Here is a 12479-nt window from a genome sequence, read left to right on the forward strand (position 1 = left end):
CATATTGCTTCTCTACCCATTGTGCACCTTTGTCCTCCCCAGGGGGACGGACGCAAATCCTCGGGTTTTACCTTGCTTGTTCCCACATAGACATTTCCCAACTCTGGGTCACAGTGCAGAATCCACAGGGGTCCAGTGAGTCCTGGATGATCTGCGTGACTCCAGTGCCCTGACATTCTGGGCAGGCAGCCTCCCAGAGAGAGGGATGGACATGACCAGTGTGCTGGCTTTCCCGTATCAAGACTCTTTTTCCCCTTCCCCTCCCCCACCCACAGCTGCCAAGAGAGACAGTTGAGCCACGACACCAAGGCTTCCATAGACAGTGAGGCTCAAACCTTTCCTCTTGTGACCCTGCAGCTGAATTAGGGGTGCTCGGACTGTGAGGTCCCTGCCCACCGGCCCTCTCTGGTGCTACTTGCCAGCAATTCCATCAGCACAGGGCAAGCCCCAAGGTGGAAAGACACTGAACCTGTTTTGGCATCCCATAGGCAACTTGGGAGCAGAGCACTTCTTCAGGTGCCTGGGAATGGGCTCACAGGCCAGAACCTGTATACCCTGTATATTACTTCTCTACCCATCATACAGATCTCAATCACACTGCTTCGGGGCATGGATGGGAGATTTGGGAATTAGTCTTGGGAGGCAAGAGAGCCCATGTGGACAGATCTAGGGGAGCACACGGGGTGAGTCCTAACTGCAACATGCACACAGGTCACCCCTTCCCCCAAAGTGCCACACTCTCAGCTCAGGCAGGGAACCTCATGATCCAGTGGGATTGGTGTCCTTATAAAAGAGAAAGCAGGGAAAGGCTATGTCAGAAAATAATGAGAAGGGGGCCATTTGCAAGCCCAAAAGAGAGCTCTCACCAGAAACCAAATTGGCCAGAACCTGAATCTTGTATTTCCAGCCTCTGGAAGTGTGAGAAAATAAATTTCTGTCATTTAAGCCACCCAGTCTATGGTATTTTGTTATGGTAGCCCAAGCTAACTAATACATTAACTATACAATCTTCAAGGTCTTCACTTTTTTATTCCAGGACTTATTTTTCTGTTAGATGACTATATAACACCACTCCTCCTATGGATTACCTAATGCTGCCTCATTTTCCTAGTAAGCTGTCCTACCTCTGATGAAATGACTTAGCACAGCCCAGTAAGTGAAGTCAGGCAGGCACCATGTCTGCCAGCTGTGCACGTTGCATCAACACTGGCAGGAATACAATAACTGGGTCACTGCGGTAACTTCCGTCTTTGGCTATGGTACAGACCAAATAAACACGGCACATATCCACCACCAACACACTGAGTTTTCCCAAGATCACGTGACTTTCTCGTTCTCTACCCTGAGTTATTATAATGCCCAGTGCTGTAGATTTGTGGCTAAAATTACAGGGTTTAAAGTCAGACTCTGTACTATTTAAAAGCCGGGTAACTCTGAGAAAATAAATTGATGTCTTAGCCTTGTTTTGTACATCAGGAAAACAGTGGTAACAATAACTGCTAATTATTATTTTGTTATGAGGAAAAATACAATAATTCATGGAATAGAAAGAAATTATATTTCCAATAATAACAGTAGCTTTATTGGACTAATCTAACCATAGATGATAATTATAAACCATGGATGAAATATTTTAAGATACGCAACTATTTAAGGCAGTAGGCAGAGAGTGATCCAAAACAAGCACTCCAAAACCTGGAGTATATTCTACCCATGAAATAAGGAAACTACATGGAGCAGTTTATTTAGGTATTTTCCGGAAGGCATCCTCTGGTCCACGTGGTGCAGACTGAATAGAAGTCAAGGAGGAAGCTGCAGTTTTACTAGCTAACAGCATCAAAGAATTTAAGCGCCATCAGAGTGGCTGGAAATTGATGGAGAAAATTCAGGAGAGAGGGATGCTATGGGGCAAGGGGACACCAAAACCTGAGTATAAATACCTTTCAAATCTTTGGCCATCTCCTGAATGGGGGTGGTGAGGGGGAGATTCAAGGAACCCAGAGAAATCAACAGTGGGAAGCTAAATGCCTAAACTGAGATTTCAGTTGCTGCCCACCTCAGAAAACACAGCAGTTGGGGTTTAATCATACCATGTTAGTAAAGCTTGATAAGTAACTTGAGATTTCCATTAATACTCCAGAAGGGCTATGACATAAGGAAGACTATTTCCCAGGATTACAGGATTATTCCCAGGACTAAAAGCAATACAAAAATATACATACCCCAAAAATGTGCAAAGCCAAGCCTTCATAAATTTAACGTGATCGCCTTATAAATTAACTGCCTGCAAGAATAAATCCTGATGGAGGAAAATTTTTAAAATATGTAGAATATCTGCAATATATCATGTATAATAACTAATATTACTAGCTATGAGAAGAAAGAGAAAACTGTGACCCATTATCTAGGGAAAAAGGCAGGTACAGGCACACCTTGTTTTATTGTACTTCGTTTTATTATGCTTTACAGATACTGTATTTTTTACAAGTTGAAGGTCTGTAGTAACCCTGCATGGATTTGCATGGAGCAAATCTAGTGGCACCAATTTTCCAACAGCATGTACTCTGTGTCTCCGTGTCACATTCTGGTAATTCTTGCAATATTTCCAAGTTTTTTGTTATTTTTGTTATAGTGATCTGTGATCAGTGATCTTTGATGTTATTATTGTAATTATTTTGGGGCACCACAAACCACACTCACACAGGACATTGAACTTAATAAATGTTGTATGTTTTTGACCGCTCCACAGACTAGCGATTCCCATCCCCATCTCTCTCCCTCTCCTTGGGCCTCCCTATATCCTGAGACACAACAACATTGAAGTTAGGCCAATTAATAATGCTACAATGACCTCTAAGTGTTCTAGTGAAAGGAAGAGTCACATATCTCTCACTTTAAATTAAAAGCTAGAAATGATTAAGCTTAGTGAGGAAGGCATGTCAAAAGGTGAGAAAGGCTGAAAGCGAGGCTTCTTTTGCCAAACAGTCAAACAGGTTGTAAATGACAAGATGAAGCTTTTAAAGGAAATTTGCGTGTTATTCTAGTGAACACGTCAATGATAAGAAAGCAAAACAGCCTCATTTCTGATATGGAGAAAGTGTGGGTAATCTGGATAGAAAATCAAACCAGCTACCACATTACCTTAAGCCAAAACCCAGAGCAAGGCCCTAACTCTCTTCAATCCTATGAAGGCTGAGACAGGTGAGGAAGCTGCAGAAGAAAAGTTTGGAACTAGCAGAGGTTAGTTCAGGAGGATTAAGGAAAGAAACCATCTCCATAACATAAAAGTGTAAAGTAAACCAGCAAGTACTGAGACAGAAGCTGTGGAAGCTTCAGAAGTTATGCAGAAGATCTGGCTAAGATCATTAATGAAGGTGGCTATATCAAACAACTGTTTTTCAGAGAAGACAAAATAGCCTTCTACTGGAAGAAGATACCATCTAGAACGTTCACAGGTAGAGAGGAGAAGTCAATGCCTGTCTTCAAACCTCCAAAGGAAAGGCTGACTCTCTTCTTAGGGCTAGTGCAGCTGGTGACTTTAAGTTGAAGCCAATGCTCATCAACCATTCTGAAAATCCTAGGGCCCTTAAGAATGATGCTAAGTCTACTCTGCCTGTGCTCTATGAATAGAACAACAAAGCCTAGATGATAGCACGTGCGTTTACAACATGGTTTCCTGAATATTTTAAGCCCACTGTTTAGGCCTACCACTCAGAAAAAAGACTCCTTTCAAAATATAAGTGCTCACTCAGAGTGTGCCTAGTCAGCCAAGAGCTCTGATGAACAAAAATAATAATGTCACTTTTCAATAGTGGGATTGTGCCTGTGAACAGCCATATCACTCTAGCCTGAGCAACACAGAAAGATCCTATTTCAAAAAAAAAAAAAAAGAAAGAAAGAAAGAAAACTTAAAAATAAAAGCAGAATATTTTTGTTTTCATGCCTGGTAATAATAACATCCATTCTGCAACCTACAGAGCAAGAGGAAATTTTGACTTTCAAGTCTTATTATATAAGATTATATGAGATACACATTTCTTAAGACTATAGCTGCCATAGATTGTGATTCTTCTGATGGATCTGAGTAAAGTAAATCGAAAATGTTTTGGAAAGAATTCACCATTCTAGATGCCATTCAAGAACATTCATGATTGATGGGAGGAGGTCAAAATAGCAACATTAACAGCAGTTTGGAAGAAGTTAATTTCAATCCTTATGGATGACACTGAGGGCCCTGTTTAAGACTTCGGTGAAGGAAGTAACCACATATCGAGTCAAGAGAACTACAGTTAGAAGTGGAGACTGATGATGTGACTGAATTCCTGCAATCTCATGATAAAAGTTTAATAGATGAGGAGTTGCTTCTTATGGATGAACAAACAAAGCGATTTCTTGAGATGGAATCAACTCCTGGTGAAGATGCTGTGAGTGTTGTTGAAATGACAACAAAGGATTTAGAATATTATAGAAACTTATTTGATAAAGCAGTGGCAGGGTTTGAGAGGACTGAATCAAATTTTGAAAGAAGTTCTGTTGTGGGTGAAGTGTTATCAAGCAGCATCACATGCTACAGAGAAATCTTTCATGAAAGGAAGAATCAATCAATGCAACAAACCTCGTTGTTGTCTTATTTGAAATCTCACAGCCACCTCAACATTCAGCAACCACCACTCTGACCAGTCAGCAGCCTTCAATAGAGAGGCAAGAGCCTTCACCAGCAAAAAGACTACCTACAACTCACTGAAGGCTCAGATGATCATTAGCATTTTTAGCAATAAAGAATTTTTTAATTAAACTACATACAGGGTTTTTTGGAGACACCTCAGAGAGCTAAAAATAGAAATACCATTCAATCCAGCAATAGTACTATTAGGCATCTACCCAAAAGAACACAAAACATTCTATGATAAAGACATCTGCACCTGAATGCTTATGGCAGCACAATTCACTATTGCAAGGATGTGGAAACAACCCAAGTGTCCGTCAATCCATGAGTGGATTATTAAAATTTGGTATATGTTTACAATGGAATATTACTCAATCATAAGAAACGACAGTGATCTAGCACCTCTTATACTTTCCTGGATTAAACTTAAGCCCATTATCCAAAGTGAGGCACTGTAAGAGCAGAAGAACGGGCTCCACTTGTACTCGCCATCAAATTGGTACTAACTGATCAACACTAGGTTGATCACATGGCAGAAATACTCTCTAGGGATTAGGGGGATGGGGGGGTAAATTCACAACTAAAGGACACGGGGAGCACTGTAGCAGGGGAAGGGCATGCCTTTAACCCACACTTGGGTGAGGCAAAGACATAGAGTGTAACTATAATGTTTGTACCCTCACAATACCCTGGAATAAAAAAAAAAGAAAAGAAAAAAAAAGAAAAAAACACCACATAATGCTATTGGACACTTGATAGACTATAGTATAGTGTAAGCATAACTTTTATATGCAGAAACTAAAAAAAAAATTGTGTGACTCACCTAATTGCAATATTTTCTTTATTGCAATGGTCTTGAACTGAACCCACCATACCGCCAAGGTATGCGTGTAATAGAAATAGACCCCAGAATTTCCCAGATGTACCCAGCAGACAAGGACCTTAATGCAACCCACTATAAATGTTTTCAAAAACTTACAGGGAACAAAATGATAACAACGAATGAAGAGAAGGAATTATTAAAAGAGAAATTTAACTAATAAGAAAAGACTAAGTGGTAATTCTAGCACTGACAAATGCAATATTAAATATGAAATATTTATTGAATGAGATTAACAACAGAAGAGAAACTATAGGCAAAGGAGCTGGTGAGCTATGAAAAGATAAATAAAATTATCCAATCTAAAGAATTGAGTGAAAAGTACTGGGAAAAATATGAACAGAGCCTCAGTGATCTACAGGAAAACAACAAGCAGTCTAACGTGTGTAATCAGAGTCCTATGATAAGGTGAGAGACAAAAATGGAGAAGCCATAATTGTAAAGACAATGACTGAGAAATTCCCAATTATTGTACAAAAGATCAAATCAGAAATACAAAAATCACAGCAAACCCCAAGCAGGATAATATAAAGAAAATCACATTTCTTTATTTTGAGAGTCAAACTCATTAAAGCAAAAGATAAGAGAAAAAAATCTTAAAAGCAGCCAGAGACAAAAGGCAGATCATATATAGGCGATAGCAACACTGTGATGGCTGGTTTCTCATCAAACACAAAATAGTCCCAGAAGCCTATGGAATGATATCATTAAAGTTCTGAGGAAAATAAAATTGTCAATCTATAATTCTATGTCCAGTGAAAATATCCTTCAAAACTAAAGGTAAAATAAAATTATTACTCAGATCAATCCAAGCAGAGGAAATTAGTTGCCAACAGACCTGTATAAGCAAGTGCCAAAGAAAGTTTTACAGGTAGAAGACAAAGGACACTAAATCAAATCTTGGATCTACAGACACACAAAACATCAGAAATGGTAACTATGTTGGGGAAAATGAAGGAGTTTACCTTTTAATTTTTTAAAAGATGATTGATCATAGATTTAAATTTAAAACTATACTATAGAAGAATATCTTTGTTACTTGAGCTAGGCAAATGTTTCTTAGATACAATATGAAAGCATGATTCACAAAATAAAATTCATAAATTAGACTTTATCAAAATTCAAAACTTCTCTGCAAAAGACACTATTACAAGACTGAAAAGACAAGCCACAGACTGGGAGAAATATTTGCAAAAGATATATCTGACACAGGACTTTTATCCAGAATATATAAAGAAACTTCAAACCTAAATAAAACTAAACAATCCAATTTTAAAAAATGGGCAAAAGACGAGATCGGGCGCGTTCAGGGTGGTATGGCCGTAGACAACACACCTAACCTAATCATCTGTACCACGGGAAGGGCGGCGGGAGGAGGGGGGAGGAGGGAGGAGGGGACGGGTATTTGTATACACAAGGAGTGCAATGAGCACTACCCGAAGGATGGACATATTTGAAACACGGACTTCGGTGGGGGGGGGAACCAAGGGCAACACACGTAACCTAAACGTATGTACACCCATAATTTGCTGAAATAAAAAAAAAAAAAAGAAAAAAAAAATGGGCAAAAGACTTAGATGTTCCACCAAAGTAGATATCTGGGTGGTAAATAAGTACATGAAAAGATGCTCAACATCATTAGCCATTGGGAAAATGAGAATTAAACCTACAATAAGATCTTACTACATATCCATTAGAATAACATCCTCCCCGCCACCCCCTCCACAAAAAAAAACAAAAAAGAAAGAAAAGAAAAAGAAACAGGTCCTGTAGAGGATGTAGAGTGTACTAGTTTCCTAGAGCTACCGTAACAAATTATCACAAACTTGGTGATTTAAAACAGAAATTTGTTCTCTCACAGTCTGGAGGTGAGAGGTTCAAAATGAAGGTATCAGTGGATACTTTTTCTGAAGACTTTTGGAAAAAATCCTTTCTTGCTTCTTCCTAATTTCTGGTCATTGTTAACAATCCTTGGCATTCCCTTACTTGAAGCTGCATCACTCCGATTTCTACTATCTTCACATGGCTCTCTTCCCTTTATTTTCATATCTCCAAATTTCTCTTTCTTTGTAAGGATATGTGTCATTGGATTTAGGATCCATTAGATTCTAGTAAGACCTCATCTTAAATTGAGTATATTTGCAAACACTCTATTTCCAAGTATGGTCACATTCACAAGTACCAAGGGTTAAGACTTCAGCATATCTTTTGAAGGGACACAATACAACCCAAAACACCAAACTGCAACCCTCATAGAATATGAATGAGAATGCAAAATTGTACAACCATTTTGCAAAACAATTTGGCAGCAATTTATAAAGTTAGACATACACTTATACTTGCCATACCCATACACTGTCATACACAATGGAGTATATGTATTTGCCCAAAATTAATATGTTGAAATCCTAAACCCCAATGCGATTGTATTAGAAAGACTGCCTTTAGGAGACAATTAGGAGATAAGGATGGAGCCCTTCAGAATGGGATTAATGCCCTTAAAAAGGAACCCCAGAGAGCTCTCTTGCCTTCTTTCCACCATGTGAGGATACAATGAGAGGCTGGCTGTTTGCAACCCAGAAAAGGGACCTTACCAGAACCTGACCATTTATTTGACATTCTGGAAAAGGCAAAACTATAAGGAGAGAGAATATATTAGTAATTTCCAGGTTGGAATGGGAAAAGTGTTTGGCTATAAAAGGGTTGCACAAGAAAATTTTTTCGGGCAACAGAATGGTTCTGTATCCTGACACTGTGGTACTGGCAGGTAGTTACACAAAACTAGACACAGTTAAAATTCATAGAACTATATACCAGTAAAAATTCAATTTTACTATACATAAATTTAAAATAAAATTAAAAAACATATCAAGATAGCACTACATACCCACCAGAATGGCTAAAATTTCAAATACCAACATCATATATTGGCAAGAATATAGACTAACTTGGAGTCTCCATGTATGGTCCAATCACTTTAGAAAACTATTTGGTAATTTTGCATAAAGTTAAACATAGACCCTCCTCATGACTCAGCAGAAATTCATAGAACTATATACCAGTAAAAATTCAATTTTACTATACATAAATTTAAAATAAAATTAAAAAACATATCAAGATAGCACTACATACCCACCAGAATGGCTAAAATTTCAAATACCAACATCATATATTGGCAAGAATATAGACTAACTTGAAGTCTCCATGTATGGTCCAATCACTTTAGAAAACTATTTGGTAATTTTGCATAAAGTTAAACATAGACCCTCCTCATGACTCAGCAGAAAAAAAGAAAACCCCTATCAACAAAAAGTCTTGTACAAAAAATGTCCAAAGCAATTTTATTTGTGACACCCCAAAACTGGAAACAACTATCTATCAACAGGTAAATGGATAAACAAATTATGATATATTCATACAATGGAATACTGCTCAGCAATAAGAAACAAGTTGCTAAAATCTACAATAATAGGTGTGAATCTTAAAAGGCTACTAAGTAATCAACTCAAGTGCCCATCGATTCATGAGTACATTAATAAAATGTGGTATATGTATACAAGGAGAACTACCCAGCCATAAAAAAGGAAATAATACCTTTTGCAACAATCTGGATGGAACCAGAGACCATTCTCCCAAGTCAAGTATTGTGAGAATGGAAAAACAAACACCACATGTACTCCCTATCAAATTGGAACTAACCAATCAGTATTCATGTGCGCAGATGGAGGTAAAACCCAACGGAGATCATGCAGGTGGAAGGGTTGAGGAGGGGATGGGCAAAATCATACCTAACGGGTATAATGTATACTATTTGGGTGATGGGCACACTTATAATTTGACTCAAGCAGTACAAAGGCAATCCATGTAACCAAAACATTTGTACCTCCGTAATATTCTGAAATTAAAAAAAAAGGTGCTAAGAAATTAGACTCAATTATGAATACACTGTATGATTTCACATACATATAGTCTTTGAACAGACAAAACTAATATGCGGTGCTAGAAAACAAAGCCAATGTTGTCTGTGGGGAATGGAGGTTGATTGGAATGGGACACACAGGAACTTTCTGGGTAATGAAAAGTTTCTGTATCTGTATCTTGACTGGGATGGTGGTTTCATGGGTCAAACTTATCAAAACATGGGTAGTTTCATGGGTCAAAAACTCATTGAATTTTAATGTAATATTTGGGGATTTCATTACACAATAGGCCCTCTTATCCACAGCATATATGTTTCAAGACCCCCAGTAGGTGCCTGAAACCACAGATAGTACCAAACCTTATAAATACTATGTTTTGTCCTATATATACTTAAGATAAAGTTTAATTTATAAATTAGGCACAGTAAAAGATTAATAATAATAAACTAGAACAATTATAACCATATACTGTAACAAAAGGTATATGAATGCAGGCTCTTGCTCTCTCTCTTTCTCACTCTCTCTCTCAAAATATCTTCTTGTACTTTACTCACCTGTTTTCGGACCATGGTTGACCGTGGGTAACTGAAGTATGAAAAAATGAAACTGCAGATAAGGGGAGACTACTATATGTACATTTTAATTCTGTAATATATAATTCATGTAGAGCACCTAGCAACAGAGCCTTGGACATAATAAGCGTTCACTTTATGCTACTTTATAGGAGTTATTTAAGTCTACTCCTGCCACACTCACAAGTGAGAAATGTGAACTCCTGAGGACAGCTACATGGTCTCTACTTTTGTATTCACATGCAGTTGTAGCATAGTGCTAACTCTCAAAGTGTTGTTTGTTGAACAAATGATAAACTGGCCCAATGAGGAATGGGTTCAATTCATGCAACGTCAGAATTGTGGGAAGGTCTTTCATCCCTCCTTCACTCAATGCATGACACTCCTCCCCGCTTCTTAACCTCTTTATATGAAGTCACCTACTCTGGTTTGTACTCTCAGAAAGGCAGGGCAATCATCACTTCACAGGGCAAACTATTTCATCTTTGTTGAGCAAAAAAGCTCTTTCTATGTCTACCTTTAAACCTACCAGGGGATCTTGCAGTGCTGTTAAATCTCCTCCACATGGCAAGGGTACAATTGGCCCCTTTGGAACAGGGCGAGGACTAGAGTGAGGTGCTTGCCTCAACTGCAAAATTTAAGAGGAAGACAAAAACCTCAGGAATCAAGATAAATAATATTTTAGTACAATATTTTAAGAAATCAAATCAGCAAACTACAGCCAACCAGGGCATACCTCAAAAAGCTTAATGAAGATTTTCTCTTAGAGCTGAAACATAGGATTGCACTTCAAGCTTCACAAAACCGTAGCCTATTTTTTAAGGGATATTTTTGTTTGTTCTTTAACAATCCAGAAGCCAAGGCCTCCTACGCAGGAATAACAAATGAATCCACCTCCCAGCATGCCCTGAAGGCTGCCTTTCCATCAAGCGAACATGCAGTCAGCCTTCTAGTGACAAATTAGCCTCAAGGATTATAGTTTGCCTTTTCCAAAAGTGACAAACAGACCTCCTGGAGCAAAGATGTACTTAACCAGCTGAGATCTTAGCTAACCAGTTCAAGAGAAATAAAAGATAAAATGGGAGATTAAAATTAAGACTACATTTGATACCTTACTGCCACCCATTGTTTTATTTTCTCATTTTATTCATAATGATCTAAAGCTTGGCTTTCCTGAGAACTATCATTTCTTTAGCACCTACTATGTGCCAGGTACTGTGCTTGGTACTTGTCATTTATATTTCTTAATCTTCACAACAGCCTTGTAAAAGGAACAATATTCTTTACTTTTGACCCTTTGAGATTCAGAGACATAAAGTATCTAGCCCAAGGTCACACAACTAATTTTGGTGGTGGGTCTGGGAGTCAAATTTTTGTCCTTCTTAGGTCAAAGTGCACTGTTCAACATGCCCCCAATGACAGCCTTGGACCTAGTCCCATGGCAATAATTCCCTAACTTACTTCATTCATCATTATATTGCTTTTTGTCATATTTGTGTATTATTACCATAACCTGCCCTATTATATACATAAGACTATTTTATCAACCAATTCATTTTTACTTAAACAAATTTTGAATAAAATTTAAGTAAAGTTTTAAAGAAACTTTGTGTCATTTCATTAATTGAAAATGAATCTCACTTCTCATGTGTGGAAAATACATACAATAAAACCCAAACAATGCCAAAATTCTAGCCAGGCACTCCCGCCTACCAAACACTCTGAGCCCAAGCCTGTACAACTCTGTTGAAAAGAGAAACTAGAAAATGCCAGAGAGGTGTTAAAGTCAGATTAAAATCCAACAGAGACTTTTCTTTTGATTCAATCAAAAGTCAGAATAACTGAAAGATAATTAATTTCTCAGAGCTTGGCAGTTCAGGGAAGATGGCTGACCAGAGACACCAGCTGACAGATTTTCTCAGAAAAAAAGGAAAAGTTTTAGGTAAAAAGACAAAAACAACAATCACAGATCAGGTGTAATTCCAAGGGAAAAGTGCCAGTACCTATAAGAAATTCTGGGGAAAGAAGTTGTGAAGCAGAAAAAGAAGGAGCAAGATATCGGCAGAGGACAACCCCCAAGAGGCTTGGAGTCCAGCGGAAAGGGTAGATGGAGCCCCATCTTCAGTCTTCTTAAACAGAACAACTGCCAGCCTAGAATTTTGTATCCTGCAAAACTAAGTTACATATATGAAGAAGAAATAAAGACTTTCCCAGACAAGCAAACACTGAGGGAATTTGTCAAACCAGACCTACCCCATAGGAAATACTTAGAACCACATTATACGTGGATCAGCACAATAGACACCCACCAGTGTAAAACCACCCAAAAGCTAAAGCTCAAATGAAGCAATAGCACAAGAGGTAAAAGAAAACAATAAAGTACTACCTAACAGGATGAAGAGAACAACATCCCACATATCAATTCTATCAATCAACAGGAA

Source organism: Propithecus coquereli, unplaced genomic scaffold (assembly GCF_000956105.1).
Source record: "Propithecus coquereli isolate 6110/MARCELLA unplaced genomic scaffold, Pcoq_1.0 Scaffold58, whole genome shotgun sequence".
Lineage (NCBI taxonomy): Eukaryota > Metazoa > Chordata > Mammalia > Primates > Indriidae > Propithecus > Propithecus coquereli.